Source organism: Natator depressus, chromosome 2 (genome assembly GCF_965152275.1).
Source record: "Natator depressus isolate rNatDep1 chromosome 2, rNatDep2.hap1, whole genome shotgun sequence".
Taxonomy (NCBI): domain Eukaryota; kingdom Metazoa; phylum Chordata; order Testudines; family Cheloniidae; genus Natator; species Natator depressus.
This window is the reverse complement of record NC_134235.1, coordinates 2,526,393-2,552,285: the sequence shown is the minus strand read 5'-3', so window position 1 is coordinate 2,552,285 and position 25,893 is coordinate 2,526,393. Positions and strand designations below refer to the sequence as shown.

At 56.3% G+C, this 25,893-nt stretch overlaps 1 long non-coding RNA gene across 3 annotated transcripts; it reads right to left on the bottom strand.

Moving 5' to 3' along the window:
* Positions 1–1,906: 1,906 nt before the first annotated feature.
* On the bottom strand, positions 1,907–22,885 carry LOC141981236 (uncharacterized). Of its 3 annotated transcripts, XR_012637697.1 has the most exons (4): positions 21,839–22,467; positions 13,874–14,071; positions 12,945–13,314; positions 1,907–2,016 (listed from the first exon to the last, which is right to left on the bottom strand). It is a non-coding gene; the product is annotated as an uncharacterized LOC141981236 (long non-coding RNA). The 3 variants fall into 3 exon arrangements; XR_012637698.1 differs by lacking the exons at positions 1,907–2,016; positions 21,839–22,467 and adding an exon at positions 22,743–22,885 and having other exon boundaries at positions 11,860–13,314; XR_012637696.1 differs by lacking the exon at positions 1,907–2,016 and having other exon boundaries at positions 11,860–13,314.
* Positions 22,886–25,893: the final 3,008 nt, after the last annotated feature.

Here is a 25,893-nt window from a genome sequence, read left to right as displayed (position 1 = left end):
GAGCGTTGGGCCGCGGGCCCCGCGCCCGCCGCTGTCAGGGGCGCCCCAATGCCCCTATCGCCACGGAGTCCTGGCAGTGCTGGGCTGGGGCATGGGGACAGCCCCCAATGAGGGGGGTGCCCCCTACTGAACCCCCTTCCTCCCACTGCTCCCTCGTGCTGGGCTGGGGCATGGGGTCAGCCCTCAATGAGGGGGGTGCCCCCTACTGAACCCCCTTCCTCCCACTGCTCCCTAGTGCTGGGCTGGGGCATGGGGACAGCCCCCAATGAGGGGGGTGCCCCCTACTGAACCCCCTTCCTCCCACTGCTCCCTAGTGCTGGGCTGGGGCATGGGGTCAGCCCCCAATGAGGGGGGTGCCCCCTACTGAACCCCCTCCCCCCACCGCTCCCTCGTGCTGGGCTGGGGCATGGGGACAGCCCCCAATGAGGGGGGTGCCCCCTACTGAACCCCCTCCCCCCACCGCTCCCTCGTGCTGGGCTGGGGCATTGGGTCAGCCCCCAATGAGGGGGGTGCCCGCTACTGAACCCCCTTCCTCCCACTGCTCCCTAGTGGTGGGCTGGGGCATGGGGTCAGCCCCCAATGAGGGGGGTGCCCCCTACTGAGCCCCCTTTCCCCCACTGCTCCCTTGTGCTGGGCTGGGGCATTGGGTCAGTCCCCAATGAGGGGGGTGCCCCCTACTGAACCCCCTTCCTCCCATTGCTCCCTAGTGCTGGGCTGGGGTATTGGGTCAGCCCTCAATGAGGGGGGTGCCCCCTACTGAACCCCCTTCCTCCCACTGCTCCCTAGTGCTGGGCTGGGGCATGGGGTCAGCCCTGACTGAGGGGGCTGCCGCCTACTGAACCCCTTTCCCCTTCAAAATCTCCTCAGGCAAGGAGTTCCACAGATTGAACTGTGTGCTGTGTGAAGAAGAACTTCGTTTTATTTGTTTTAAACTTGCTGCCCATTAATTTCATTTGGTGGCCCTTAGTTCTTGTGTTACGGGAAAGTAAATAACTTTTCCTTATTCGCTTTCTCCGCACCACTCATAATTTTATATACCTCTAACATATCCCCCCTTAGTCTCCTCTTTTCCAAGCTGAAAAGTCCTAGCCTCTTTAATCTCGCCTCATATGGGACCTGTTCCAAACCCCTCATCATTTTAGTTGCCCTTTTCTGAACCTTTTCTAATGCCAGTATATCTTGTTTGAGATGAGGGGACCACATCTGTATGCAGTATTCAAGATGTGGGCGTACCATGGATTTATATAAGGGCAATAAGATATTCTCCATCTTATTCTCTATCCCTTTTTTAATGATTCCTAACATCCCATTTGCTTTTTTGACTGCTGCTGCACAGTGCGTGGATGTTTTCAGAGAACTATCCACGATGACTCCAAGATCTTTCTCCTGATTAGTTGTAGCTAAATTAGCCCTCATCATATTCTATGTGTAGTTGGGGTTATTTTTTCCAATGTGCATTACTTTACATTTATCCACATTAAATTTCATTTGCCATTTTGTTGCCCAATCACTTAGTTTCGTGAGATCTTTTTGAAGTTCTTCAGTCTGCTTTGGTCTTCACTATCTTGAGCAGTTTAGTATCGTCTGCAAACTTTGCCACCTCACTGTTTACCCCTTTCTCCAGATCATTCCCTCCTCTTGTTTGTTATGCTCACTTTTTCTGTCTTGTTTCAAGTCAGGCTGTAAGCTGTTTTGAGCAGGCTCCATCTGTGACTTCCTGTGTGTGTGCAGTGCACCCAGTCCTAGATGGCCCTATCCTAACTGTGATATCGAGTTTTACACAATATAAATAATCCTTTATAATCCATCCTGGAATTGGTTTAGAATTATGATAACCCCTTAAATTAGATCACAACTAGAAGAACAACAAGCGCTCCATAAATTCAGTGTGAAACTATGTAAATCTGGGGATTAAAACACGTTTTGATATCCTCTTCTCTTGAGTTCAGCGGGCTTCTCCCTTCACTTGGTCATAATCCAGCAGGAATTCCATAGAGGCTCAGATTCCTTCTGCACCTATAAGGGTAGGAGAAAATGAAAATGAGGGAAGTAAATCTTCACAGGTTTGGCAAGAAATGCACAAGTTTAGATGCACCCTTTACAAAATGGCAGACTGGGATGGACAACACAAATAGACTGGGACACAAACCACAAATCAGATTTGACACACCTGATGGTGTTTCAGGGAACTGGGGGAGGAGGGAGCAGACCAAGTGAGCCAGGGGTTTGAGCTGGGATATGCAGGCCAGTGAAGTGGGAGGGGGCAGGAGACTGAAGCTATGCAGGAGGTCTGGGGTCAGGTAGAGCAGGGTTGTGAGGGAGGCCTGGGATGCGGGAGAGCACAACAGCTCTGCGCTGCGGCATCAGCACTCAACAGGCTTGGCTGGCCCTGCTGCCTTGATTCCCCACCGGACTGAAGCAGCAGTGCAATGGGGAGCTCTTGAAGTGCCCGTGCTGGATCCTCCAGTGCTGCTGCCATGACAGCAATGACGAAGGGAAGCAGAGTGTCTAGGCTTGGTGCCTGGAGGGCTCCTCACTGCACTACTTCCCCCATGTGACAGACCAATGCCTCCCTGCAGACGTACTGGCCACCCACCCCATGATATCCCCACATAGCCAAACAACCACTCTCCCCTGCTAATCTCCCTGCACTCTTTCATGGCTGTTCTCCCTTCTGGATCCCCCTAGAGCCATTTCCCCCACCCCCAGACATCCTATAGCCTCACACACACCTCCCAAGCTCTCCCCACTGTGCTGTCCCCCTGGGAGCAGGGTGATGACTGGAGTGTGGGGGAATATGGGAAATCTGGGGAGGTGGGGGCAGAGGCTAGGGAATGCAGGTCAGATGTGGGAGTTTAGTGCTTCTGTTGCTGCCTCAGCTCCCCCTTGCACCAAGACAGCAGCAGTGTGAATAAAGGGGTTCACATTTTCAAAGGGGTTCACAAATTGATGGACCTCGGTTTTTGGGAGCCCAGCTTGAGATACCATGGACCTAGTTTTCAGAGGCGCTGAGCACCCACCAAATAAGTGAACATTTTTGAAAATGCAGGTCTAAGGGACGGTCCTCCTGCAGCCAAGAGTCTCCTGGTGCCAAAGAAGTTTACACTTTGAACCAGAGATGGAGCGGTTTTCCCCCTGCAGATCGAAAGGGTCTCCAGTACTAGGAAGGATTCCCACACAGGGAGAAGACCTCTAGATTTGGGGCAAGAGTCTTTTCTGGCACTGAACTGCATCCAACAGCAAAACACATCCTAGGATGGGAAATGTAGGCTGAATAGCAGGAAATGAGGCCAGGCATGTGTACTCAGCTTTGGAGCAGGCTCCCAAGGGGCCAGGCGAGAGCCCCATCAGGTGAGACATTTAAAACTAGAACGGAAATAGTGGTAGAAAATGTATAATTGGGGCAGTACAGTTGTACCCTGTCTCTGCGGATGGGCTGGGACCTAGTAGGACCTTTCCATCCCTAACTTCCATTAGCCAATGGGAAGCCCCTTTGGGCAGTGGCAGTGAGAGAGGAGAGTAGCTGCAAAATTGATGGGGTGGAAGGCCCCTTAATGCCAGTGTTGCAGGGAGGTGGAGGTGTCTATGCTCCAGTCCTGATGGAGTGGAGAGGGCAGGTGCTGAAAAAATAGAAATATCCAACGCAAATATTGGGGAAATAGACTTCAGGGAGAGAGGGGCCGGGCAATGCCCCGGGGAGTGCGGGCCTGAGCCAAGGCCAAGGAGAGAGGGTCTGGAGCAGGGACCAAACCCAAAGGCCGTTCTCCTCCTGCACCCTGCATGTGCCAGAGACCAGGACTCCACCCCATTAAACTGGCTTCTTTTACGAAGCCCTGAGACGTGACTGCAGCCCAGCGCTGAATCCTCATAAAACAGCGAACAGCCTCTTCGGATAAACAGGCCAGCAGCATCTTGAGACTTGGGCTGGACTTGTCCCAGCCGGTGGATTTTCCCCGGCATGGCTCTGTCTGCCTGGCGCGTACTAAGAGCTGCTACCTTTCTCTGTGCTCCGTGCAACGCTGCGCGCACTCTGCTCGCTCACACCGAGGCTGGAATCCCATACAACTGTCCGGTTTCTGAGGAACAAAATTAAAACTCCGCAGTTCCGCCTCTTGGGGTGAGATTCCACACGGCGCCCTCACGAGGGCAATGGGCAATGCACATGGGGCAGGAAAATCCAAACTCTTCGTGCATGTTGCTGGGTTCTACATTCAACCGAAGCTGCTCAGGAAAGAGTCCTGAGCAGCAGGGACGATGGCTCAGTGCAAATACCCGGCCAACGTGCAGCTGCGGCTGTGACCAAAGCAACGCTGGCCCCCTTCCTGCCCAAGCAGCCCCCTGTGTCCAGTTTTGGGCCCCACACTACAAGAAGGATGTGGAAAAATTGGAAAGAGTCCAGCGGAGGGCAACAAAAATGATTAGGGGACTGGAACACATGACTTACGAGGAGAGGCTGAGGGAACTGGGATTGTTTAGTCTGCGGAAGAGAAGAATGAGGGCGGATTTGATAGCTGCTTTCAACTCCCTGAAAGGGGGTTCCAAAGAGGATGGATCGAGACTGTTCTTAGTGGTAGCAGATGACAGAACGAGGAGTAATGGTCTCAAGTGGCAGTGGGGGAGATTTAGGTTGGATATTAGGAAAAACTTTTTCACTAGGAGGGTGGTGAAGCACTGGAATGGGTTCCCTAGGGAGGTGGTGGAATCTCCTTCCTTAGAAGTTTTTAAGGTCAGGCTTGACAAAGCCCTGGCTGGGATGATTTAGTTGGGGCTTGGTCCTGCTTTGAGCAGGGGGTTGGACTGGATGACCTCCTGAGGTCCCTTCCAACCCTGATCTTCTATGATTCTATGAATATCCAGGACTTTGCCAGGCTGCTTCTGTTAGGAGGAGAAATTGATTCTATGAGTCCTGAGGTGGGGGAGGTGCCTGCCCCCCAGTCCCTGAGGTGGGGGGGATTGAAGTGGGGGAGGTGCCTGTGCCCCAGTCCCTGAGGTGGGGGGAATTGCAATGGGGGAGGTGCCTGTGCCCCGGTCCTGGAGGTGGGGGTACTGACGTGGGGGATGCCTGCGCCCCAGTCCCTGAGGTGGGGGGGATTGCAATGGGGGAGGTGCCTGCGCCCAAGTCCCTGAGGTGGGGGGGATTGCAATGGGGGAGGTGCCTGCGCCCCAGTCCCTGAGGTGGTGGGATTGCAGTGGGGGAGGGGCCTGCGCCCCAGTCCCGGAGGTGGGGGAGATTGAAGTGGGGGAGGGGCCTGTGCCCCAGTCCCGGAGGTGGGGGGGATTGCAATGGGGGAGGTGCCTGCGCCCCAGTCCTGGAGGTGGGGGGGTTGAAGTGGGGGGTGCCTGTGCCCCAGTCCCTGAGGTGGGGGGATTGCAATGGGGGAGGTGCCTGTGCCCCAGTCCTGGAGGTGGGGGGGATTGAAGTGGGCCTGTGTTATGCAGGAGGTCAGACCAGATGATCACAGCCATGATTTTTAGCCAACAAGCTCTGCCTTCCAGGTCTCACTCTGCACTGTTACACCTTTGAGGGCACTGCCCTGACTTCTGGCCACATGCCGTCGATATTCCCAAGCATTTACTCAACACAGCCTGAAATGAAGGTGTGACAACTGTCACGGAGTGTGGGGGAGTCCAGGCCCTGCACCCCTCTTCCTGGGATTCACTGAGACTCTCAGCCAGCCAGTAAAACAGAAGGTTTATTGGACAACAGGAACACAGTCCAAAACAGAGCTTGTGGGTACACCCAGGACCCCTCAGTGAAGTCCTTCTGGGGGAGCAGGGAGCTTAGACCCCAGCCCTGGGGTTCCCTGTGTTCCTCCACCCAGCCCCAAACTGAAACTAAACCCACCGAGCAGGTTCCCTGCTGCAGCCTCCATCCACATTCCTGGGCAGAGGTGTCACCTCCCCCTCCCCCTCCTGGCTCAGGTGACAGGCTCTCAGGTCTCCCGTCCCCAGGGCACATTCCCAGGTCAACACTCCCCCCTCCCTGCTGCGTCACATCTTCACATCTCTCCCCCCTTCGAGACTGAACTGAGCGGGGTCACTGTGACCAGTGACCTGGGGAAGTTCGGGGCCCCCTCTCCGGGACAGCGCATCCGCTATCAGGTTGGCACTTCCCTTCACATGGACCACGTCCATGTCGTAATCCTGCAGGAGCAGGCTCCACCTCAGGAGCTTGGCGTTGGCTCCTTTCATCTGGTGCAGCCAGGTCAGGGGAGAGTGGTCGGTGTACACGGTGAAGTGTCGCCCGAAGAGATAGGGCTCTAGTTTCTTGAGAGCCCACACCATGGCCAGGCACTCCTTCTCAATGGCCGCGTAGTGTTGCTCCCGGGGTAGCAACTTCTTGCTCAGGTACACGATGGGGTGTCTCTCCCCCTTTTCATCCTCCTGCATTAACACCGCCCCCAGTCCCGTGTCGGAGGCATCGGTGAACACCACAAAGGGCTTGTCAAAGTCTGGGTTTGCTAGAACTGGGCCACTGACCAGAGCCTCCTTCAGCGCCCGGAAAGCCTCCTGGCACTGCTCGGTCCAGACCACCTTGTCTGGCTTCCCCTTCTTGCCTAGCTCAGTGATGGGGGTGGCTATGGCGCTAAAGTGGGGCACAAATCTTCGGTAGTATCCTGCCATCCCAATAAAGGCTTGGACCTGCTTTTTGGTGTGGGGAGCGGGCCAGTCTCTGATCACCTCCACCTTGGCCGGTTCCGGCTTTAGGCGGCCGCTCCCCACCCGATGGCCCAGGTAAGATACTTCAGCCATCCCCACCTTGCACTTCTCCGCTTTGACAGTCAGCCCAGCCCCCTGGAGTCGGTCCAGCACTTGTCTAACCTGGGACATGTGGTCCTCCCAGGTCTGGCTAAAGACACAGATGTCGTCAATATACGCCACGGCAAAACTCTCCATCCCCCTCAGGAGCTGGTCCACCAGGCGCTGGAAGGTGGCCGGTGCTCCCTTGAGGCCGAAAGGCAGGGTCAGAAACTCATAGAGCCCCAGAGGGGTGATAAAGGCCGATTTCAGCCGGGCATCTGCATCCAGCGGCACTTGCCAGTAGCCCTTTGTAAGGTCCATGGTGGTAAGGTACCGAGCTCCTCCCAGCTTGTCTAGGAGCTCGTCCGGCCTGGGCATGGGGTAGGCATCCGATACAGTGATGGCATTGAGCTTCCGATAGTCCACACAGAACCGGACTGACCCATCCTTTTTGGGGACCAGCACCACCGGCGAGGCCCAAGGGCTGGCCGATGGCTGGATCACCCCCAAAGCCAGCATGTCCCGGACCTCTCTTTCCAGGTCCTGAGCAGTTTTCCCTGTGACTCGGAAGGGGGAGCATCTTATCGGCGGGTGCGACCCTGTCTGCACCCGGTGGACAGTCAGATTAGTGCGTCCAGGCTGGTTGGAAAACAGCTGTCGGTACGGATGCAGCACCCCCCTGACCTCAGCTTGCTGGGCAGGGGTGAGCTGATCCGAGAGGGGGATTGTTTCCAGGGGGGAACCAGCTCTGGTCCCAGGGAATAGATCTACTAAAGGGTCATCTCCCTGCTCCTCCCACTGACCACACACAGCTAACACCACATTCCCCCTGGCATAATATGGCTTCATCATATTCACATGGTACACCCGGCGGTGGTGGGCCCGGTTCGACAGCTCCACCACATAGTTTACCTCATTGAGCTGCTTGACGACCTTGAACGGGCCCTCCCAGGCGGCCTGTAGTTTGTTCTTTCTCACCGGGATGAGAACCATCACCTGATCCCCGGTGGCATAGGCACGGGCCCGCGCCGTGCGGTCATACCAGACCTTCTGCTTCCTCTGGGCTCTGGCCAGATTCTCCCTGGCCAGGCCCATGAGTTCAGCCAGTCTCTCTCGGAAGGTCAGGACATACTCCACCACTGACTCTCCATCGGGAGTGGCCTTCCCCTCCCACTCGTCTCTCATCAGGTCCAGGGGGCCCCTCACCCTCCTTCCATATAACAGTTCGAAAGGCGAAAATCCGGTAGACTCCTGGGGCACCTCCCTGTACGCGAACAGCAGGTGAGGTAAGTACTTGTCCCAATCCTGCGGGTGCTGGTTCATAAAGGTTTTCAGCATCATCTTTAGCGTCCCGTTAAACCTCTCCACCAGCCCATTGGACTGGGGGTGATACGCTGAGGCCCAGTCATGCCGGACCCCACATTTCTCCCACAAGCACCGGAGCAGGGCCGACATGAAGTTGGAGCCTTGGTCTGTCAAGACTTCCCTGGGGAACCCCACTCGGCTGAAAATGGTCAGGAGCGCATCTGCCACGGTGTCTGCTTCAATGGAAGCTAAGGGCACTGCCTCGGGGTAGCGGGTGGCGAAATCTACCACCACCAGAATGTATTTCTTCCCCGACCGGGTCGTCTTGCTGAGAGGCCCCACGATGTCCATGGCCACCTTCTGGAAAGGCTCCTCTATGATGGGCAAAGGTCTCAACGCCGCTTTCCCCTTGTCCCGGGCCTTCCCCACCCTCTGACAGGGGTCACAGGATCGGCAATACTGCCGGACGGTGGTAAAGACCCCGGGCCAGTAAAAGTTCTGTAGCAACCTCTGCCGGGTGCGCCGGATTCCCTGGTGCCCTGCGAGGGGGATGTCATGGGCCAGGGACAGGAGCTTGCGGCGGTACTTCTGGGGGACCACCAGCTGCCTCCTGATCCCACAGGACTCCCCTTCCCCTGGGGGAGCCCATTCTCGGTACAGGAACCCCTTCTCCCACAGGAACCTCTCCTGGCAGCCTCTCCTCATGGTCCGTCCCTCACTGAGGTCGGCCAGGTCCCTGAGCTTCTGCAAGGAGGGATCTTTCCTCAACTCGGCCTGGAACTCAGCGGCTGGGGAAGGGATGGGGCCCGGTTCCCCCTCCGTGGCCAGGTCTGAGGCCGCAGCCTCTCTGAGCCGTGCCCCTCGGCGCTCCCTCCCCACCAGAGTAGGGTCTCGCGCCTCCAGTGTGGTACCCTCCCCAGGGTCAGGTCGCAGTGCCCCTCGCCGGCTCTGGCTACGGGTCACAACCAGGGCGGTCTGGGGGTTGCTTGGCCAGTCCTCTAGGTCTCCCCCCATCAAAACTTCAGTGGGCAAATGGTGGTGTACCCCCACATCCTTGGGACCCTCCTTGGTCCCCCATTTCAGGTGTACCCTTGCCACGGGCACCTTAAATGGGGTCCCGCCCACCCCCGTCAGGGTCAGGTAGGTGTTGGGCACCACCCGATCTGGGGCCACCACCTCGGGCCGGGCCAGCGTCACCTCCGCGCCCGTATCCCAGTATCCATTGACCTTCCTCCCATCCACCTCCAGGGGAACAAGGCACTCTCTCCGGAGGGACAGCCCCGCACCCACCCTGTAAACCGAGCACCCTGAGTCCAGAGCCTCCAGCCCTCTGGCGGGGCTGGCTGGGGGTACTCTTCCCTCCTGAGCAGGTGGCAAACTGGTAGCCCCCCTTTCCTGGGTCGCCTGCCCCTCGTCCAGCTGAGTCCCTACCCAGTTAACCCTGGGTAGGTTGGGTCTGCTCAGTCTGTCCCTGAGCCCGGGGCACTGGGCCCGTACGTGGCCTCTCTGGCCACAGTGATAGCAGCTCAGGTCACGTTGGTCCCCTCGAACGGGTCGGAGGGGCCCGACACCAGGCGTTCCCCTTTGGAGGGGGTTCTCCCTATTTCCCCGCTGGGAGGCCCCATGGTGACTCTCTCTCTGCATCGGGGGGGGCCTGTTCTTTTGGGACTCCTCCCGGCTACCCCCTGACCGACTGTTCACAAACTCGTCGGCCAGCTGCCCTGCATGCTGGGGGTTCGCGAGCTTTTTGTCCACCAGCCACAGCCTCAGGTCGGAAGGGCACTGTTCATACAGGTGCTCCAGTACAAACAGGTCAAGCAGGTCCTCTTTAGTTTGGGCCCCCGCTGTCCACTTGCGGGCATATCCCTGCATCCTGTTGACCAGTTGTAGGTAGGTGACCTCAGGCGTTTTACGCTGACTCCGGAACCTTCTCCGGTACATCTCGGGGGTCAGCCCAAACTCACGGAGCAGGGCCTGTTTGAACAGTTCATAGTCCCCTGCCTCTGCCCCTGTCATCCGGCTGTAGACCTCCACGGCTTTGGGGTCCAGTAAGGGGGTGAGGAACTGGAGCCTGTCTGCAGGGTCAACCCTGTGCAGCTCGCAGGCATTCTCAAAGGCCGTCAGGAAGCTATCTATGTCCTCCCCCTCCTTCCGCTGGGCCAGGAAGCACTTATCAAAGCTCCTTGCAGTCTTGGGTCCCCCCTCACTCACCGCAGCCGGGGCCCCACTGCTCCTCAGCCTGGCCAGCTCCAGTTCATGCTGTCTTTGTTTCTCCTTCTCCTGCTGCTCATGTTGACGTTCCCTCTCCTTCTCCTGACGTTCCCTCTCCTTCTCCTGACGCTCCCTCTCCTTCTCCTCCTGCTCATGTTGACGTTGTTTCTCCTTCTCCTCCTGCTCATGTTGACGTTGTTTCTCCTCATGTTGACGTTGTTTTTCATGATCCTCCAGCTCCCTCATTTTCCTCTCCCTCTCCCATTCCAGCCGCATCCGCTCCAGGGATGGGGAGCTCCGCTGGGAGGATCCCCTGCTGGCTGCTGGGGTCAGGGGGCCCTCGGTATTCGCTGGGCTTCCCACAACCCCTCCCCCAGGCATAGGTAGGAAGGGTCTCGGGGTGTCCTGGGCAGCAGTCTGACCCCTCCCAGCCTGGTCAGGCCCCAGGGCCCACGCTGCGTCCGCCGGGCGGCTTCCCTCAGGGACAGGGATCGGGTCATCCAAGCGATCCCTCTCCTCCAGCTGGGCAATCAGCTGTTCCTTGGTGGACCTCCCGACGCGCAGCCCCCTCTGCCTGCACAGCTCCACCAGGTCGCTCTTAAGGCGTTTAGCGTACATCTCCCGGCTGGCCACTCGCAGGCTGGGCAGCTGTCCACGGTTTCCAGGAAAAGCCCCTAGTGTGCCAGTCCTTCTTGAGGTCACCACCTCTTTGCCAGGGTCGAGCTGCAGACTCCTCCGCCCCTGGGACCGCTCGCTGCAATCCCCCGGGGGACCCTGTTACTGCAAAAGTCCTTCTCTCTGGTCACCCACTCCCAGGGGTTAACCGCCCCCTGAAACCGTCTCTCTCTGAATCTTCAGCACGCCTGGTCCCCGTCAATCCCCCTTCGTTTTACTGTTCCCCAGTCACTTACTGCAGGAAGCGCCGTTCACGGGGTGCAGTAGATCCCACCGCTGCCACCAGTTGTCACGGAGTGTGGGGGAGTCCAGGCCCTGCACCCCTCTTCCTGGGATTCACTGAGACTCTCAGCCAGCCAGTAAAACAGAAGGTTTATTGGACAACAGGAACACAGTCCAAAACAGAGCTTGTGGGTACCCCCAGGACCCCTCAGTGAAGTCCTTCTGGGGGAGCAGGGAGCTTAGACCCCAGCCCTGGGGTTCCCTGTGTTCCTCCACCCAGCCCCAAACTGAAACTAAACCCACCGAGCAGGTTCCCTGCTGCAGCCTCCATCCACATTCCTGGGCAGAGGTGTCACCTCCCCCTCCCCCTCCTGGCTCAAGTGACAGGCTCTCAGGTCTCCCGTCCCCAGGGCACATTCCCAGGTCAATACTCCTCCCTCCCTGCTGCGTCACATCGTCACAACAACGCACCCCATATTCTTCACAGAGATATTACGATACGAGTCTGGGATAATTATGATGTATTTTATGCAGGATAGGTCATGTCAGAGATCGTTGGAAAGATTATGATTTACCAAATATGAGTATCTTATTTGTATGCATGTATCATTTCTGTATATGAAGTTAGGAATATTGACTATGAATCTGTATCACAAAATGTGTTTACACCTGGGGAACGCCCTCTAGGCAAAAGGCTCTCAGTCTAGATGGCTGGCTGGGAAGGACCCATTCAAATTAATGAACCGTTTGGGAGAACAATAGGCCTTGGAAGATTATTGCCCATGGGGGGCGGGGTAGCCTTCCTGAGGATGCTACTAATGGCCTCTGACTCATGGCTGCTGTGACCCTACAGGGACATGTGATCAGGTCACCTGGTGCTGGTCTCCATCTTGGGATACCAGTGTTTTTCTACTGGCTGGTGTGGGCACCAAGCTTTGAAATAAAGGGTTCCCACCATATGCAAAAGCTACATAAGGCAGGGGAGTGACATCATCATGGTTCTTCACTGACTCCCCACCCAAAGAGACTCCTGGAAACAGCTGAGGAACAAAGACTGAGCTGGGGGGAAGCTGGATCCAGGCCAGAGGGATTTTTAGCCTGTGACTGGAACACCTGGGGATTCCAAGCTGTGAGTCCGCGTGGCTTGCCCCTTAAGAACGTGCAGCCTGCCGGTATCATTTAGGGTGAGGATCTGCTATTCATAGCCAATCTCTTTAGTATATTAAGCTTAGACTGCATTTTTTTATTTGCTAGGTCATCTGCTTTGATCTGTTTGCTCTCCCTAATAATCACTTAAAATCTATCTTTTGTAGTTCATTTGTTTTTGCTTTGTCAAAAACCTGTGTGTGGGGGAGTCATAACTCGGGGGAGAAAGCTGTTGTATATTCCTCTCCACACTGAGGGAGGGGGCGAATTTCATGAGCTTACACTGTACAGTTCCCTGTTCGGTATAATTTTGGGTTTACACTCCAAAGGGGTGTGTGTGCCTGAGGAGCTGGGAAGTTCCTTAGCTGAAGCCTTCCCATGCAGGGCTGATCACAGTGTCTTTATGTAGCTGCAGCTGGGTGTGTCCCTGCCTGTATGGGTGCTGGAGGGGGCTTGAGAGCTTGTCACAGCAGTACAGTGTAAAGGGAGCCCAGGCTGGTGGGTCGGGGGGCTCAGTGGTACTGCAGTTCCACGGGGCACCCCAGAGAGAACCCGTCACAGAAGGATTTTATTTTAATTTTCTTGCAGTGACAAACAGATTGAGTTAAAAATATCAAGATATGGAACTCTAAACAAAAAAGTACCATTTGCTGCATCAGAAACACTGGTTGGTGTGGGAGGAGGTTTGGTTTTTCTCCACAGTATCTTTCTGTATCTATCCTCTGGAGCAGCATGGGGAGGTGCCCATCACATCTGGAGCTAGTCCAGCTGGAGGACATGGTCACAGGAAGTAAAGCTCATTGTCATTCCACGGGTTTTCAGGAACAAAAAGTTTCCTCTTGCGTAGCTGAAGAAATAGTGGTAAAAGGCAGTTGCTAGGCTGCTCAAAGTGATCAAGTTCTGTGCTCTGGCTTCATCGTCTGGGCCATTTTCCTTGGCAACAGCGTGTGCGGCCACTGGCATGTCAGCTTGTCCTCTGAGTTTCCGAATCACCACCACAGTCTCTTGGCCTTGCTGGAAAAGACAAAAGCAGTTTGAAAATGTACTAATTCCTGTTCCCTGTGCACTGCGTGCGCTCCATAATGTGGTCCACCAAGTCAGTAAATAGCTCAGGAAAACTCCTTCTGCCATGACGCCCACAACAGGGAGTCCAATCAGCCCTAGGGTATCCATCAAGGAGAAGAGCAAATGCTGAGCTGAAGCACAGACCTGGGCACCTGCCCCAGCTAAACTCCCCCCACACCTCTGTGAGCGCACAGCCCTCTATAGCCCATCTCAGGACATGGGGGGGTGCAATTCTGATGGTGGGGATGATGAACCATTAGAACAACTTGCTGGGGTCATGGTGGGTTCTTCATCACGGGCACCTTTTATACAAAGATTCGAGGTGTCTCTAACAGCTCTGCTCTAGGGATTGCTCTGGGGCTGGTCTCTGGCCTGTGCTACACAGGAGATCAGACTGGGTGATCACAACAGTCCCTTCTGGCCTCGGAATTTATGAATCTCTCTCTTGCTCCTTGGGGCTCAGTGCGGGGTGAGCTCAGAGCCCATCTAAGCCCGGCAGGTAACTCACCTTCCAAAGACCGGGGTAATGGGGTGGGGGAGCTCACATTCATTTGCTGGCACCGCCGCCCCGGTCTTGCATGCCATCCAACTTCACTCCTTCAAGTCCCCCCTCTGGACCGATTCCTTCCAACAGTGACCGACTCTCCAGTCCACTGCCCTCTTCCCAGACTCGGCTTCCTCCAACCGACATATTACCACCTGAAAGCTGCATAAGGCATCCTAAAAGAAGGTGAGCTACCCAGCTGTGTATCCTGTATCATGCCCAGAAGCACCCCCATCCTCTGCTATGTTTTGGAAAGGACAGGGGTTACTTTTTCATCTGCCTGTGAAGCACCAGCCACATACACGACCCCGTGGAAATAAGAACCTTGGTGCTGCTGGATACGAGAGGACAAGCGCTCTGCCAAATCCTTACAGCGCGCGCTAAAGAGAGCCGCTGCTGAGGGATTTCCTTGTCTAGAGGTAACACCCCCTGAGCCCAGCGCTGTGCCCTCCTTTCTTCTCAGCAAGGCACAGCAGGTTCAGGAATCAAAGTTTCTCTACGCAGGGGTCTGTTCTGAGAGCTCCCAAGACTGAAGTGCGTTTTCACTTTCTGACGTTCATTTGTAGCTCCTGGCATCTGAGCCGTTTGTTTCAACAGACGAGACCAGCGCATCCTCCATGACTGAATGAAATGAAGTGAAGCTTAAGGGACTTCATTTGTGGCTCATTGTGCTCTGGTTATCTTGATTATCGTCCCTATCTTATTTAGGCAGAACAGCCTCTCTCTTTTATACACTGGTCTTTCACTCCAAGTTTTGCTAGACACAGGATTTTCCCACACAGCTATAACCGTACACAGTGTTGCTGTATCTTTACGTATCTCACGAAGTAGGGCCGGAATTTTCAAAACCTTTTGCAGATGAAAGTATCTAGCTGGGCAGGTACAAAGCTCACTTGGGTGCTCAAGGCACTGTCAAAGCCACGTGTCAGCTAAGCTCTTTTCCAAGCACCCCTGGGTGCTGAACACAGGGAGCAGAACCAGGTCTAGCTCCGATGTCAGACACTCATTTTTCATTTCCAAACACCCCGGGAATCCGACACGCACAGCAAACTGCCAGTGAGATCTGTGTCGAATAGGAATGGTGCTTTGCATTTCTCTAGTGCTTTTCGTCAGAGGATCTAGACTAGATGACCTCCTGAGGTCCCTTCCAACCCTGATATTCTATGATTCTATGATCTAAAAGAATTGCCAGCGACGAAGTCATTGTCTGCATTTTCCAGAAAGGGTAACAAGGGCCAGGAATAGAAACCAGGACTTCCAGATTCCTGCTTTAACCACTGGACTAGCCTCTAACCCCCCCTCCCCCCCCGGCCTTCCAGTGATTTGAGCTGGTGCAGCTAACAAGCTGAGTAACTTGAAGAATCTCAGCTAAACCTGCCATTACTTCCTAACTCTCAGGGTGGTTAAGCACGGGAGTAAATTGCCCAGGGAGGTTGTGGAATTTCCATCATTGGAGATGTTTAAGAGCAGGTTAGACAAACACCTGTCAGGGATGGGCTAGAGAATACTTAGTCTATTACTTACAAATTTCCTGGTGCCCTGTGCAGCTGTGTGCTGCCCCAGCCCCTGCTCCAGCTCTGGCCCAGCTCCAGCTCTGGCCCAGCCCCGCCCCCACTCCCCTGAGCTCTGCAGCAGGGCTGGACCTGCACTCACCAGCAGCGGGAAGTGCAGCCACCCGGCCTCAGCCACGCCACTGGTGAGTGCTGCAGGGTGGTTCCCCGCTGTCCCCAAGCCAGCCCCACCCCTCCACAGAGGCCTGGGGCAAGTCCCCCCGCCACAGAGGCCTGGGGCCCCACACACACACCCTGTGGGGGGGCTGCATAGGGCCCCAGAATTGCTGGGGACAGCTCTGCTCACCACAGTGACAGCAAAACCAAAGGCAGACTCCCATCAGATACAGAATCAGTGATTACAGACGTGGGAGGCACAAAACATAGTCTGAACCCAGAGAGCAGTGACCGTGCGGCCAGTAGGACAGAGAAGAGCTTGAGACCCTCTCTACTCCAACGTCCCAGACATTAGGGGATGCGCAGGAGAGTACCTCAAATTATCAGGGATCAGAAAGTGCCTCTTGTCAACAAACAACAAGGGAAAACTGTGTCTGACATGGGAGAACAGTGACATCGCACAATGGAGCAATCTGCCACTAGGTTAGGAATGAGCAGTGATGACAAACGAACAAGGGATCAGACCTGTACCTGCTCCCCATAGCCAGACCATGGGCAGATCTTACAGACCCCTGAGGAGTCTTTTACACATTGGCAACACCTTTAGTGGCAACACTGTAGTCTGTAACCCATCATTTAAAACAGCTTCTGTACCAAATGACTGGAGGAGAGCTAATGTGACACCAATTTTTAAAAAGGCTCCAGAGGTGACCGCGGCAATTACAGGCCAGTGAGCCTGACTTCAGTACCGGGCAAACTGGTTGAAACGATAGTTAAGAACAGAATTGTCAGATGCATAGATGAACATGATTTGTTGGGGAAGAGTCAACATGGTATTTGTAAAGGGAAATCCTGCCTCCCCAATCTACTAGAATTCTTTGATGGGGTCAACAAGCATGTGGACAAGGGGGATCCAGTGGATATAGTGTACTTAGATTTTCAGAAAGCCTTTGACAAGGTCCCTCACCAAAGGCTCTTAAGCAAAGCAAGCTGTCATGGGATAAGAGGGAAGGTCCTCTCAGGGATCAGTTACTGGTTAAAAGATAGGAAACAAAGGGCAGGAATAAATGGTCAGTTTTCAGAATGGAGAGAGGTAAATAGAGGTGTCCCCCAGGGGGTTGTACTGGGACCAGTCCTAGTCAACATATTCATAAATGATCTGGAAAAAGGGGTAAACAGTAGGTGGCAAAATTTACAGATGATACAAAACTACTCAAGACAGTTAAGTCCCACGCAGACTGGGAAGAGCTACAAGGGGATCTCACAAAACTGGGTGACTGGGCAACCAAATGGCAGTTGAAATTCAATGTTGATAAATGTAAAGTAATGCACATTGGAAAACATCATCCCAACTATACATACAAAATGATAGGTTTCAGAGTAGCAGCCGTGTTAGTCTGTATTCGCAAAAAGAAAAGGAGGACTTGTGGCACCTTAGAGACTAACCAATTTATTTGAGCATAAGCTTTGAGCATAAGGAAAGTGATCGGGAACAGTCAGCATGGATTCACCAAGGGAAGGTCATGCCTGACTAATCTAATCGCCTTCTGTGATGAGATTACTGGTTCTGTGGATGAAGGGAAAGCAGTGGATGTATTGTTTCTTGACTTTAGCAAAGCTTTTGACATGGTCTCCCACAGTATTCTTGTCAGCAAGTTAAAGAAGTATGGGCTGGATGAATGCACTATAAAGTGGGTAGAAAGTTGGCTAGATTGTCGGGCTCAACGGGTAGTGATCAATGGCTCCATGTCTAGTTGGCAGCCGGTGTCAAGTGGAGTGCCCCAGGGGTCGGTCCTAGGGCTGGTTTTGTTCAATATCTTCATAAATGATCTGGAGGATGGTGTGGATTGCACTCTCAGCAAATTTGCGGATGATACTAAACTGGGAGGAGTGGTAGATACGCTGGAGGGGAGGGATAGGATACAGAGGGACCTAGACAAATTGGAGGATTGGGCCAAAAGAAATCTGATGAGGTTCAACAAGGATAAGTGCAGGGTCCTGCACTTAGGACGGAAGAATCCAATGCACCGCTACAGACTAGGGACCGAATGGCTAGGCAGCAGTTCTGCGGAAAAGGACCTGGGGTGACAGTGGACGAGAAGCTGGATAGGAGTCAACAGTGTGCCCTTGTTGCCAAGAAGGCCAATGGCATTTTGGGATGTATAAGTAGGGGCATAGCCAGCAGATCAAGGGACGTGATCATTCCCCTCTATTCGACATTGGTGAGGCCTCACCTGGAGTACTGTGTCCAGTTTTGGGCCCCACACTACAAGAAGGATGTGGAAAAATTGGAGAGAGTCCAGCGAAGGGCAACAAAAATGATTAGGGGTCTGGAGCACATGACTTATGAGGAGAGGCTGAGGGAACTGGGATTGTTTAGTCTGCAGAAGAGAAGAATGAGGGGGGATTTGATAGCTGCTTTCAACTACCTGAGAGGTGGTTCCAAAGAGGATGGTTCTAAACTATTCTCAGTGGTAGAAGATGACAGGACAAGGAGTAATGGTCTCAAGTTGCAGTGGGGGAGGTTTAGGTTGGATATTAGGAAAAACTTTTTCACTAGGAGGGTGGTGAAACACTGGAATGGGTTCCCTAGGGAGGTGGTAGAATCTCCTTCCTTAGAGGTTTTTAAGGTCAGGCTTGACAAAGCCCTGGCTGGGATGATTTAATTCGGGATTGGTCCTGCTTTGAGCAGGGGGTTGGACTAGATGACCTCCTGAGGTCCCTTCCAACCCTGATATTCTATGATTCTGTGATTCTTTCGTGAGCTACAGCTCACTTCATCGGATGTATCTGATGAAGTGAGCTGTAGCTCACAAAAGCTTATGCTCAAATAAATTGGTTAGTCTCTAAGGTGCCACAAGTACTCCTTTTCTTTATACAAAATGATGGGGTCTAAATTAGCTGTTAACCCTCAAGAAAGAGATCTTGGAGTCATTGTGGAGAGTTCTCTGAAAACATCCACTACTGTGCAGCGGCAGCCAAAAAACAAACAGACTGTTGGGAACCATTAGGAAAGGGATAGATAATAAGACAGAGAATATCCTATTGCCTCTATATAAATCCATGGTACACCCACACCTTGAATACTGCATGCAGATGTGGTTGCCCCATCTCAAAAAAGATACGTTGGAATTGGAAAAGGTTCAGAAAATGGCAACAAAAATCATTAGGGGTATGGAACGGCTGCCATATGAGGAGAGATTAATAAGACTGGGACTTTTCAGCTTGGAAAAGAGGCAAATAAGGGGGGATATGCTAGAGGTCTATAAAATCACGAGTGGTGTAGAGAAAGTAAATAAGGAAGTGTTATTTACTCCTCCTCATAACACAAGAAAAACTAGGGATCATCAAATGAAATTAATAGGCAGGAGGTTTAAAAGGAAAAAAAAGACAGTATTTCTCCACCCAACGCACAGTCAACCTGTGGAACTCCTTGCCAGAGGATGTTGTGAAGGCCAAGACACTCACAGGGTTCAAGAAGGAACTAGATGAGTTCATGGAGGGTAGGTCCATCAATGGCTATTAGCCAGGATGGGCAGGAATGGTGTCCCTGGCCTCTGTTTGCCAGAAGCTGGGAATGGGCGACAGGGGATGGATCACTTGATGATGACCTGTTCTGTTCACTCCCTCGGGGGCCCCTGGCATTGGCCGCTGTCGGAAGACAGGACGCTGGGCTAGATGGACCTTGGGTCTGACCCAGTCTGGCCGTTCTCTCGTAGAGTTTGCCATGCCAGTAAAGTCCATTGCCAGCCAGGCTTTGAAATGTGCAGTGCAATATACAGCCCGCAGAGGGCAGCACAACCGCAGGACTGAGCCATTAGAGCCCGGGCGACAGGTTTGGGTTCCAGGAGCGAGGCTGGGCTGGGCTTAGCTCGCTCAGGCCAGATCCTCTGCAGACACAGCGGGGCCAGCCCCATGGCTCGGCTGGGATCGGCCCACCGCATGGGCGGGCGGGTGGAAGGCTGACATCTGTGCAGGGAAGGGCGAGTCAGCCCATGGCTCGGGGGCAGGATTCAGGGCGGCCCAGGTCTGTGCAGCGCCCGGTGGGACGCGGCGGCGTAGCTAGGGACGGAAATCTGGGTGGACCCCGATTTATGGCGGACGGGCAATGACCAAAGTTCTGTCGTCCCGGCAACCGATTTCTATTGTGAATGCGTTAAACCAATTAGCCGCCGAATACATTAGCTAGAGGCACCCGTACGTCTTCTGACCATGTTTTCAGTCGACAAAAAATAGATTCGGCGGGAATCTGCGGTAAATGTACTTAGAAGCACAAAGCCAGCAGTGCCGCCAAACCAGCAAGAACAGGGTTACTTTAAATTGTAACCAATTCGTAAACTAAACGAAAGTCAGTGAATTACGACAGTGACAGCGTCCTCTTGTCTACAGGACACGGCCTCGGGGCTTGCTGGTCAATATGGGAGTTACAGCGTGGTAATGCGGAGTGCGCACGGGTCTCTTTCAAACAGGCGAGCCAGGGTATGCCGGTGACTCGTCACACGGCTGTTTTAATCTCGCGTCTGTCTCCTGTACTGCTGGTCGCTGGGAGCAGGAGGAAAAGGCAGAGGTTTTAGGGGATTGCCACTTGCCCATCTGTCTCCCCGGGGGCACCGTTTTATTAGCACTGGATACTTTTTCCCCACAGTTGATTTGCGCTTAATTTGTTGGACGAACACTGAACCGTCAGCTTCACCCAGCTCAGGACCGCACAAGGCCCATGCTGAGGTGAGCCCGTCGCTATAGCCAGGTGGATCTGAGTATGGCAAGTTGGTGGAAGGGGCTGGGATGGTGACACATGTGGAGGGAAGCAGACAGGGTTAATGTCACTGCTCAGCGCCACTGTCTTGCGGGGACTTTAGTGCTGCTGGGAGATGCTGCCAGCCCAGGGCCTCTCTGTCCTGAGCCAGGCAGTGCCCGCTCCCCCCAGCCCCGTTGGAGGCTATGGGAGGGGAGGGCACCTGGGGTATGAGGCGCTGGCCTGGCCCCAGCCCCATTCAGACTCAGCCACCCTGCAGAGGTTGCTGGGGATAGGCTGCACCGATCGGGCCCAATCCAGCCCCAGGAAGTGGTAGGAGCCAGATCGAGCCCAGGGCTGAGCCAGTGGTGACCCCAGGAGTCCTCCCTGTCCTTCACTCCACCGCCCGGAGCCTGGCCTGGCCTCACCTGCCCAGAGCCCCGGGACCTGTGCTGTGCTGCTGGGGCCCAGGGGGGCCACTGCCTCTCGGCTTCTGCTGGCAACGAGGCGGGTGAGGCCGCATGAATCCGCTGCCTCAGGCTTCTGGGGAGAGCCGGTGTCCACAGGGACAGGCGAGAGCTGGACCCAGGCTCAGCTGCCCCCTTCTGTCCTACGGGTGCCCAGCAAAGGGGGCAGAGAGAGAGCAGGGCGGTGCCCTCCCAAGCGCCACCCTCACGCTCCTCACGGGAGATTGGGCAGGGCTCCCTACTGTCTGGGGGCTGCTGGCCCCGCACTGACGCTCAGTGGGGTTTGGGGTTGGCTCTCTCCCCATACCAACAGAAGGGGGAGGGCCAAAGAGAAAGCAGGATCCTGAGACTGACAGTCCCCAGGGCCAATAGGGAGAGGACAATGCTCCAGGTCAGCACAACTGACAGGGCAGGCAAGCCAATGAGGGAGCCTGGAGCCCGGGGGCCTGTCCTCCATGTGAGCCAGAGGAGGGCAGAGCTAAGGGGAAAGCAGCAGCTGAGCTGGGCAGGAGGCAGAGCAGCAGCCGTGGCGGAACCAGAGGGGTCCAAGAAGCGGCCGAGAAGGGGCAGAGCAGCAGCGCTGAGCCAGAGGAGGCGGGCAGGGGGAGGAGCTGGAGCAGCCCGGAGCCAGGAGCTGGGGCAGCTGCACCGACAGGAAGTATCCAGCGCTAATAAAACGGTGCCCCCGGGGAGACAGATGGGCAAGTGGCAATCCCCTAAAACCTCTGCCTTTTCCTTAAGCAAAGCAAGCTGTGGGCCCAGAGCCGGGATAGCGGATGCCGGCTGTGCCAAGCACAGTGAGCGGCTGGGGAGAGCGAGGGGGCCCTGGGCAGAGGGCCCTGCCCAGGGAGACGTCGCCAGACAAGACACCTTGCAGCGGGACACGGAGGGGGGATGTGACCCCAACGGGGGGCTGATGCTGGGGAGAAGGGCCCTACCTCCCAGCGCCTGAGGGTGTGCGGCCACCACCAGGGCAGGTGTCCGACCCTCGGTATCAGCACAGCCAGGGCCTGGGCAGGGGCCTGGGACGGGTGAGGAACAGCCTGCGAACTCTTCTTACCTCCCAGAGCTGGCTGGTTGCGGTGTCCCGGTGCCCGCATTGCTTCTTCAGCCTTTCCCGTCTTTCCTTATTTTTCTGACTGTTGCTGGTTTGAACTTAATGCCAAGATCAATGGGTAAAGGAAGCGGCCAGTGCAGAGAGAGGACCCCGGAGCGGGGACCCCCTGTCCCAAGTGACCCCGACAAGCCTGGGGGGTCCAGCCCCCCAGGAATCCTGGACCCAGCCTTGTCAGGGTTACAAGGATCCCGCCCGGGAGAGTCCTCGAGGTCAGCAAGGCCTCCGGGTGAAGGGAGTGGGAGCGAGGACTCAGTGCCTTTCGCCAGCCGATTCCACCAGGGCACTGCGGGAGCCAGGAAAGTTCCCCACAACAGCGGGGCCAGCCCCCCGCTCACAGGTATGTGTGAGAGGATCCCCCAACTCACAGGTATGTAACCCTCCCTCGCCTTTCTCTCGTGCTTCACTCAGCAGTGACCCAAGTAACAACCCTGCCACTTAAACCACCATCACTGGGCAGCTGAATTCACAGCCCCCAGGAGCAGCTTCCCCTCTTGGAGCTGCTCCAGCCGCACGGCACGAGGGTTGGCCACCTGCGTGTCTTTAACGCAAGCTGAGATGCTGGAGCACAAGACGGCAACCTCCAAAGACGCTGCCCACCTGCCAGGCTGCCCCAGCAGCCCCCTGACAGGCTCTTAGCGGGCGGAAGGGCCAGTCCCCTCACTAGTGTCTGTCTGTGTACGGCAAAGAGGGGTGTGCTGGGCGCTGGCTTGGCAAATGATGCCTGTTTGTATAGCCCCGGTATTCCCCCATTGCTACCTCCCTGGCTCGTCTCTCTGCGGGGCTCAGTAACCCGGGGAGTTTCTCTGCCTTTCTCGCTGTGCCCTCACTCAGAGCCCTTGGGGGTTACCTGGCTCAGGAGCCCCACCGCTCCGAGGGGGTTGAATCAGGGGAAGGGGAGCTGCAGGACACAGCCGGATTGCTACTCTGCCTCCGCCCAGGGCCAAGAGGCCCCCTGGAACCCAATCCGACTCCACAATCTCCTGAGTCATTCCCCAGCAGGATCCTTCCCCAGAACAATGGCCCATTGAGCGACTGCGGCCCCGCGGCAAAGAGCCCCTTGTTCTGCCAGCCCCAGCCCCAGGGGAGGAATGTCGCTAAGTGCAGGGCTGTCGATCTCACGCGGGGACGTTGCCAAGGTGCTGTCAAGCTGCACCTGCCAGCTCAGCCAACGATCAGGTGGCTCTGCCTTTTTAATCAGACTCCCTGCTCTTAGACTATCGGCTGCCTGCCCCCTGCAGCCGTTTCCCTCCCCGTCACCCTGAGGGGGAAGCCAGGCAGACGAGGGAAGCTCACGCCGTGAGACAAGGGCAGAGCTGGGCCTTGAACCCAGGCCTCGGGATGCCGAAGCCCCCCCGACCCTCTGCAGGGAGGAAGGACGTTCGTGTGACGCCCAAACAGCTGCACTAGAGCGATCCACGGATCAGTGCAGCCAGCGCCAGGCCAGCCCCCGGGAGGTCACCGGCGCCCCCGGCCAAGCCGGGCGAGGCCCACCCCGTACTCGGCTGCGACACCGCAAGAAAGGCCATGTACAGCAGGCAGCAGTGCTCTCCCCTTGATTTCTGACCCATTGCCCCCGCGTGATGCCAGGGCAGGCTGGGAAATGTGGAAACCCAGGTCCTGGGTGAGCCATAAGGGGCCCACGGTGGGTCCGTCTGGAGGGTGCTTAGCACTGCTGTGGGGCGCCCTCAACTGGTGCCACTCCCCCCTCTGGACACACCAGCAGAGGGGAGATGTGGGGGCTGGGCTGGGCAGGCGAGAAATTCCAGGAAGAGGGAAGCATGTGCCATCTCTTATCCCGGTCCCAATGTCCATCTTGGGACCCCCCTTCTCCAGGCTTAGGGAGGGGCTGGAGTGGAGTTGGGCGAGGCAGCCAGGTGGCCCCTGAGCCGGCTCAAGCCAGGTGCAGAAGCCGGCAGTGAGCTACCCACGGGTCTCTCTGCACCTCCCAGATACGCAGCCCTTCTCATGGAGGGCTCTGGCTAGCGATGGAGGTTTCTATGCTGCCCTGCTTTGAAGGGGACACTTGCCCCATCCCACAGGCAGGACTCTGTGATCCAGGAGGAGAGGCCAGGCCCCAGAAGCAGCTGTTCCACTTCCTTTGGAAAGAGCTGAGAGTGCTGGGTTGGGGTTATCCCCATCTTGCAGATGGGGAAACTGAGGCAAAGAGCAGGGAAGAGATTTGCCGTGACTGCACGGCTGGGAACAGAACCCAAGAGTCCTTACTCCCAGCCCCTACTCTAAGCAGAGATCCCACCACTCCCTGCCTAGAGTTGGGAATGGACCGCAGTGTTTGTGCAATAGGCAGGAGGGAGGGAGCTGGGCTCTGCTGGGCTTGCTGGGCAGGGAAATGCTGGCAGGCCCGCTGAGATGGGAAGGGCAGTGCTGCTGGCGTTGGGTGAGGCTTGGCCACAAGTGCACCCACAGGGTACATCGAGGATTGATGGGGCAGGCAGGAGCGGCCAATCCCGGACCCAAGGTTTCAGGGTGGGGAGGATTTGCTCCCTCCACCCCCCGCCCTCCCGCATCCTCTCCTGCTCCCTCCCAAGGTGCAGGCAGCCTGCTAGCGCTGCACATGGTGTGAGGCGAGCCAGACGCCCGTCGGCCTCCTTGTCCCCCGTGGGCCAGGCCTGCGGTGACCCTGTGTGCCAATCCCCCAGCTCCCTGCGCACATGGCCAGAGGCGAGAGCTGATGCTTGGGAAAGGTTTATGAGCCAGGCGGGGAGCCCGGCTGCCTTTCATCTGTTACAAGCCAGGCCCCGATGACGCCGGCTCTGCTGCCTGTTGGAAAGCACCCCGCAGAGAGACTGGGGCTGTGAGTCATGGGGCCAGGGCCCTGCCAGCCCCCACCCCATGGGTAGGGAGAGGTCCTGCAGGCAGCTCCCAGGGCGATGGGGGCGGACAGCCCAGGGCACTGGGAACCCAGCCATCTGGCTGGGCCCTGGGACTGTAGCTGCCGCAGCCAGGAGTGGCAAAGCAGAGCTGAGACCAGGAGACCAGGGCCCCGCTCCCCCCAACCGCAGCCTCAGCCCCCGCCTACCCTGCGGGCTTGGGCTCTGGGCAAGGATTTTGGGGTGAAGTCACTCTGGGACACATGTGGGCGGAAGGATGCTCCGCGGCTGGCGGACAGCGGCGGGGTGCCAGGACTCCTGGGTTCAGTTCCCAGCTCTACCCCCGAGTTGCTGCGTGACCATGGGTGAGGCTCGTGGCCCCGGATTAGTGGCTCTGAGCCCACGGAGAGGGGCTGTGAAGCAGCAACAGTGCCTGGGAAGAGTGGGGCTGACTGAGCCTGACCCCCTCTGAGGAGGCACAGGCAGGACTGGGAGCTCTGACTCCCCCAAGCGGCTCACAGCCGCTGGCTGGGGTGAGGGGAGTGGCCCTGCCTTTGGCTACCGGGAGACTAGGGCACCGCTTGCACCCCCTGCTAGGATTGTGGCTGGAGCCTGTGCTCTCCCCTTGTGCACCTGCACAGGCTCCCCTCCTCCTGCCTCAGTTTCCCCCTGTAAAGTGGGGTGATGGGTCCTGACCCCCCGCCAGTAGGCTCTGAGGATGCATTCATTGTCTCCCTGGGGGTCACGCACAGCACTGAGGTGCTGAGCAAAGATCCTTCTTCATGGGGGAGGCTGGCACTGCCTGTCTGGGAGATGGGAGATGTCACCGCAGGGGATTTTATTCCCTCCCTCCCTTCGGAGAGCCGTGCTCCTGGGCCTCCCCCGAGAAAGGGGTAGCCAGGGATAAAGGCACTTTGGAAGGAACACGCTGGGCTCCAATTCACTGCAATCGCTCAGGACAGGGTCCTGGGTGCCACAGGGGGCAGCTCCGTGACCCCCGCTCGGGGTGCAGCTGCGGTCAAAAGAGCTGACAAGCAGCAGCCAAAGCAGGGACTGCCCCTCTGACCCTCTTCTCTGCTGCATTCCCCTTCCTTTTCTTCCCCTTTAGCTGATCCCCCACCCCCCCCAACATCAAGGAACTCCCATGCAGTTTGCTGCCCCGGCATTGTT